A 7,208-nucleotide genomic window follows, 5' to 3' on the forward strand; every position below is an offset into this window, starting at 1 on the left:
AAAGTCTAAGAAGCCGCTGCCTCCGCAGGTCTGTCTGGGAAGACCAAAATTCAAACTCGTCGCCTTCGAGTGGATTCTGACTCCTAGCGACTCCATAGGGCAGGGGAGAATTGCTCCTGTGGGTTTCCGGGGCTGTACCTCTTTATGGGAATAGAAATCTCTTTTTCCTCCTGCAGAGCAAGCTAATGGTTTGTAACCGTCACTCTTGCTGTTAGGAGCCCCATGCTAGCCCCCAAGACCTTACCGGTCTTCTTCCTGGGGATTGTAGGTTGCACCAAAGCTGCCCTGTAGGAAGTCAAGAAGGGCATCTTGACTAAGACCTCTCATGCATACATGCGCTGTTTGTGTGAGTGCGTGTGCATGTGTGTGAAAACCATCTCCCTGCCATCCAGTCAACGTGGACTCACAGCGACCCCAAAAGACAGAACTACCCCTGACTGACTTTCTTCTGTCTCCCGCAGAGCTGGCTGGTGGCTTCCATCTGTTGACCTTGCAGTTGGCAGCCCAACGTGGAACCATGATGCCACCAAGCCCTTTCAACAATTTCTGCATGTACAATTCAGTGATATTGATTTCCTTCTTCAAGCAGGTGTCCTACTTCCTTGAATTTTCATTCATGAGGCAGGTCACATTATCCCCGTCCTAGAGAAGAGGGAAGGACTTCAGGCTTTGACTCAGGTGGATCTGCTTTAGCCACTGCAACATATGAGCGAAGACATCTGTACACTGGAGGACAACTGCCCACATGCCAATTCAAGGGACTCGCCCAAAGTCCCTTAGACACAATCTCATCACCCCTCCTGACAGGAGCTGCTGGCATCAGTGAAACAAACAGGAAATGTCCACTGTCCCCCCTGCCTGCCCTGACCACTGAGAGAGCTGCATGTCGCCCAATTGCCATTTGGCCAGTCAGGGAGGGGGAAAGGCAGCAGGCACCTTCCTCTGCATACCATTCTGATCCCTGCCTCCACCCTGCTTCCTGGCCCCCTGGGCCGTCCTTCCCAGCAGCCACGCTGGTGGTCCTCAGACACAGGACTTTCCAGGTCACAGGGAGACAACTTGGGCTCCAAGTCCCAAAATCTGCCGGTGGGAAGCGGTTCCAGATATCTCTGACAGAGCATGTGTGTGTATGTGTGTGCGTGCGTGTGTGCATGAGCATGCACGTGTAGGGGGTGTAATTATAGGTGCTAGGAGAATGTGATTAAAGCCTTTGACCAAAAGGATGGGAGGAGAGCCTGGTCTTCTACAAGTGTGTGCAAGAGTATGTGTTTGAACATGGGTGTGTGTATGAATCTGAATATTGGATGTGTGTATGAGTGTGTGCTTGAGTTTGTTGTACTTCACAAGTGGGAGAAAGATGAGGCTCTTGGCTCCCATAAAGTGTTACAGTCTTGGAGTCCCACGGGGCGCTCGACCCCGTCCGACAGGGTCACTGGGAATCAGAATCAACTCATCAGCTGTTGAATGAGTGCTTCACCGAGGTTGTGAAGGCAGCCGATGGAGTCAGACGGCCCATGAATCTGGGGAGAAGTCGTTTCCCTTCTCGGGGCCTCAGTTTGCTCATCTGGAAAATGTAAAGCGCTTCTTCAGAGGGTTACTGCGAAGATCAAATCAGGTCGTGCATGCATGCAAACCACGGAGGCCGGGACTAGGGAAAGCGCTTGTTAAACCTAAGCTGTTATTACAGTTCTGTGCAGTTCAGGGAGAGGAGTGGGCGCTGTGAAGGTGGCATGGGTGTGCATAGCTCCGTGGAGGACACTTAAGGTATGTGTGTGTGTGCTATGCTGGACCCTCCAGGCTACGGACACTGGAGTGCATGGGAGACTTCATGCTTGTCACATGCAACAACCTGCTGGTACTGTCCTTCAAGAGCCACCTCAGGCTCTGTATGTTGGCTGAGTCACCAGGAGATAGACTACAGCAGGCCAAGGGCATTTTTCCTCTGCTATATTCTCAGTGCCGGACTGGTAGTAGGCATTCAACAAACCTTTGGCCAATGAATGAACCAACAGGTGAGTGATGTTGGCAAACACTATGTCGTCTGAGTGTCTTTGTACGTTGTATGGGCTGGTCCTTCGTTTGGCACATGTAGCGTTATTCCATGTGTGACTCTCCATGCCAGAGTGCGGGCAGGCCCTGCTGGCCCTGGGTTGTGTGCCCGGCTCCCACAGGAGGTGTTTGCACCAGGGGGCTGAGAGCAGAGAGCTGAGCGTCCCTTATCTACCACATGTGATGTAAGCCCAGGCCTGTGGGAGGGGTGTGTGTGGTGGCAGCAGGGCATGGGTTGGGGGCCCCTGCCTGCCCTTGACTCACCTACCTAGTGGCACACCCTTCCCCCTCTTCCTGCCCTGGCCCAGAGTCCTTCCTGCTCCTCCAGGAGACTGGATGCTGAGGAAAATTCCTAGGAAAGGTTCACAAAGCAGCATGGAAAGGTGGTACTTATAGTGACATAATAAGCCCTAATGGAGATGGAATTACCCCATAAAGGTCCCAAAGTTCCCTAGGGGCCTAAGTGTCATTGTGGCAGGCCAGGCTTCTGGCCCAGGCAGTAGGAACCTCAGTGTGGGATTGTGTGGAGTTATGCTCCCTCACCTAGCAGGCCCCACCTGCAGCCCACCGACCCCTTCAGGTGCCCACCTCTGCCAGGATTTGGCTGAGAGCTGAAGGCTGATGGTTGGGCCAGGAGTCCCCCATCTCGCCTCTGATCTGCACCTCCCTTTAGACCAAGAGCGGCAGAAAAATCAGCGTAGCCCACACTTAACGTAAGCATGCACTAGGTGTTGGCCCAGTCCTAGCCACTGAGCCCCCTTTCAAAGTTCCTATTATATCCCCTTATTTTGCTCCAAAGAGGGCACACCACTGCTCCCATCTTGTAGAGGAACACACTTGTTTGGAAAAGTGGGAGTTGGGAAGTTGGCCCTGGCAGTCAAGTTCAGGCATATCCTCTTGTGAATACCTTGTTTATGCACTGTCCCTTGAAACACGGAATTCCACAGGACACAGAGAACGATCTCTTGAACTGGAACAAGGCTGCCAGGGTCTTCGAGAAGTTGAATTACTCACTACCTCCTCCAGGAAGCCCCCATGAACTCGCCTGAGCCCATCAGCCACCATCAGATGGAGACCGTGGCCTCATCCACCTCAATCTCTCCTCTTCTGCAGTCTGCACTGTCTCCCCAACCACCCTACAAGCTCCGCTCAGGCAGGGGCTGGGTCCAGTACCCCTTTTCATTCCTGCACTCAATGGATGCTCCCATCTGGAGGTAACCCTCTGAATTAGTCCCCTCCATCCATTTCAATTCACATTTATTAAAGGTCCACTAAGTTCTGGTCCGTTTACACCTAGGAGAATGCATTTCGCCTACCCAGCAGCCCTGAAAGGAAAACCTATTATTGTGGTAGTTACATTAATCTGATGTTAACTTGTGGAGGGGTGGAGTCTAGCCTGTCAATCATGTCACAGCTTGATGACCTCCTTTGGAGGCACTATGGAGCTAGATAGCTCATTGGAGGTGGGACAAACAGACACTCCCTGTGAGACATCCCTGTTGAGAAGACACATGGAGCTACACTAGAGCCCTGGAGCTGAAGGAGCCACGTGAAAACCCATGGCAGCACTGAGATGCTTCCACTGCCATGGACCAACAAGACTTTCCTCCCACTGGCCTGTGATCTTCTTGCATTCGGTGTCACTGCATGTGTTGCATGAGTCTGAAGAGGAATTTATAGATTTGTATTGGACATATGGACTAATATCGGACTTATGGACTTGATCTGGACTGGGCTGGGATGTTTTCTCAATATCCAATTGCTCTTGTATATGAAGCTCTTTGTTATACACTTATGAGTGTCTATGAATTTGTTCCTCTGGTCTACCCAGACACATTATTTTTGCAGATGAAGAAACTGAGGCTCAGAGAGGTGACTGGACTTGCCTGAAGTGCCACAGCTCATAGAGGGTGGAGGTGGGACGAAAAAATTAAGGGCATCTCATGCCAGAGCTCAGACCATCAATTCTCGGTTGGATGTACCATATACTTTCCTGCTTGAGGGCCTTTGTCCAAGCTGTATTCGTGCCCGTCTTAGCACAGCGACTCCTACTCATTCTGCAAGCCACACCATGGAGCCTGATGGTGGAACCCCGAGAGTGATGTGATGGATGGATGAACGAATCCATGGATGGTTGGATCCTGCCATCTAGCTAACAGCCTGACTGTGGGCGAGCCGTGTGATCTCAACTGCCTGGACTGTAAAATGGGTCTAATTACAAGTGGTTTCCTGATGGGGAGTGCTGGTGCTGGGACGAGATGGAGCGTCTGTACAAAGCCCTCAGTGTCTGTCCCTAAGTGAGCGCACATCCAAACTTAGCCACTGTTACCGGGCACAGTCAACAGTCGTTTCTGAAAAGCCCGCTAGGCTCCTGCAGGCCAAATATGTAGTTTCACCAGGAACACACCTCACCTCGGCTTCCACTTGAATAATCACCTCCTAATCATTCCTCCCCTGTAGGCAAGGAGCTCCTCAGGGCAGAGCCCCGGGTTTGACTCCATCAGGTGGCACCTGATACACTATAACACTCTCACTGCCATCTGGCCGACTCTTAGCCACCCCATAGACCTGAGTAGAGCCAACTGCCCCTGTAGGTTTCTGAAGCAGTAAATCCTTTCAGGGATAGAAGCTCATTTTTCTCCCAAAGCACAGCTGGAGGTTTCCAATTGTCTGCCCCCCAACATTCAACCCACACTCACGCCGCCGACGCCACCAGGGCCCGGACTGATGTTTGTGGTTTTGCACAACCATGCAGCCATTCGGACCCCCATCTTTTGCAAAGGCCGAGGTCTGCGGTTCCAACCCACCAGCTGCTCCGTACAGTTCTGTAAAGAGGCACAGGCCCAAGAAAAGCTAGGAGTCAAAAGTGAACAGTTTGGGGTTCATCTCTTGCAAAAGGGCACATGCCCCAATTACAGTGGCCAAGTAAGAGGTGGTGTCCTGCTGGGCAGATGAAGTTGTCTGGGTCACCTGTCTGAGCAGAGGCTTGCTTGGCTGCCTGCTGCCAGCCAGGTTTGAGGCCGGGCCATGGTGGGGGCGGGGGGAAGCAATTCTATGTGGGTTCATAGATTTCGTGGGCGCCAGTGCAGAGGAAGCCCCCACTATAATTGCGGGGGCTTCCCCCACCCCCCAGAGCAGGGTGAGAGGCTGCACTGCTTCCTTGGGACTAGCTCGCTTCCTGGGACCTTTGAAGTGGGATTCTTGCAAATCCTGCCTCAGGGGCCTGGGAAGGGGCGGGGCCTCCGAGTCGGCCCACTTGGGAGGTGGGGCTGTCAGCGCTATTCTTGCCGGTAGCTTCCGCCCAACTTCCGGGCGAGACTCCGCCCGGATCTGGTTCTCTGCTCCAGGCTTATTCTGCATGGCCTTTCCTTCCCCATCTCCTCCCATTCAAACTCAGATTAGAAGCCCCCACTTCCGGGAAGGCCTTGGGGAGGGGGGAAGTTCACAGGCTTTTCCCCCTTCTCTGAGTGCTACCCGTTGGCCAAGTGTTTTCAAAGTCAGAATACAGGCAGAGTGCACTTGTTGACCCCTAGCTATGTGTCAATAGGTACTGAACCAGTAGACACCGGATCAGTAAGTAACAGGATGATCAATGGAGAAGCCATGGAAGCTGTCCAGGATTTCCTCATGCTTGGATCCTCACTCAATGCTCGGGAAGGGAAGGAGCACTGAAGAGATAAACACCGCATTGCCCTGGGTCCATCCGCTGCCCAAGACCCCTCTAAAGTGCTGAAGAGCCAGCATGTCACTTTGCAGGCTCAGGTGCACCTACCCCACGCTGTGGTACTCTCACCAGGTGCGTGTGAATAAAGACGAGCCAATGCGTTTGCATGGTGGTGCTGGCAAAGAATACAGAAAATGCCATGGCCCGCCAAAAGAACACACCAATCTTTCTGGGAAGAAGCACAGGAGGTTCCTTAGAAGTGAGATGACAAGACTCCGTCGCACATACTTGGAGCATGTTGTCAGGAGAAACCAGTCCAACGAAGCTCTGTGCCAGGCAGCATGCTAGCAGCTAGGAGCTTTGAAGCCTCGCTTTCTCCTCTGCACACCAGCACCCAGAGGAGGGATTCTGTCCCCGTTTTACATGTGGGGACTCGGAGATGCAGAGCACTGGGGGTCCCTTGGACAAGCCAGGAGCCAGAAGCCACAGAACTGTCTCCAAAGCGCTCCGTCTGATCCCCGAGGTACCAAGTCTCTCCTGGAGAGCAGAACCCCAATGGGGCTGCCCAGTGCAGAGTTGTCCACCTCTGACGAAGTGCAGTTACTTTCTTTTTTTCACTTGTCTTGTGGATCCAGTGAAGGTTTACAGGGCGGCTCTTTTACATTCATGGTTTCATAAGCCTTCTGACTCAGCTTGTCCATTGCAGTCCCGTGGAGATCCCATTGCCCACACTCATCCCACTGGTTCTCTGTGTTCCTTATTTCCTCCTGGCGACGTAGTGGTTACTCATGGGGCTGCTAACTGCAAGGTCAGCCATTTGAAACCACCAGCCACCCCACAGGCAGCTTTCTACTCCTCTAAAGAGTTAGTTTCAGGCTGTGGCCCTCACCCGCCAGAGTCGGGTTTGAGCAGGGTCGTCCCATTTGAGCAAAAGTTCCCCCCTCCACGGTCCTCCATAGGCCTACTACTAACCCATACTCCCTGCAGCCAACAGGAACAGCATCATCCATCGCTGCCAGCGTAATGGGGAGGGGTGGAGATGAGGATCGGGCTGTGGGGGGTGGGGGGGGCAGGGCTTCTCATCGGGCACTGCATTCACTTTGACCACAAGAGACCCTCAGTTCAAGAACAGGCTGCTAGGAGCAGAGAAACAAGCTCACCAAGGAGAGAGCTGGGCTTTCCAAGTTCCCTGATCTTAAAAGATGCTGAAGGTGTTCAGAAACTTCTTCCTGGAAGAAGTTCACCGTGGTGACGAGCTACTTCGCTCCAGGGGAATGTGAGCAGGGTGGGGGCCATTTGGCCAGCACAGGTGCTGTGGATGGCAGCCACAGCAGTCACCCGTGTGCCAGCCAACTCTTCCGCCACCATTTTCCCAGATGCTTCTGACTAAGCTCCCAGCGATAAGTCAGAGAGCTGTAAGAGTTCAGAGTTGGCTGAAGAGGCTGTGGAATGAGAAACAAGTGTCGACCCAATAAAATACTAATCAATGATATTT

The sequence above is a fragment of the Tenrec ecaudatus genome, chromosome 1 (assembly GCF_050624435.1).
Source record: "Tenrec ecaudatus isolate mTenEca1 chromosome 1, mTenEca1.hap1, whole genome shotgun sequence".
Lineage (NCBI taxonomy): Eukaryota > Metazoa > Chordata > Mammalia > Afrosoricida > Tenrecidae > Tenrec > Tenrec ecaudatus.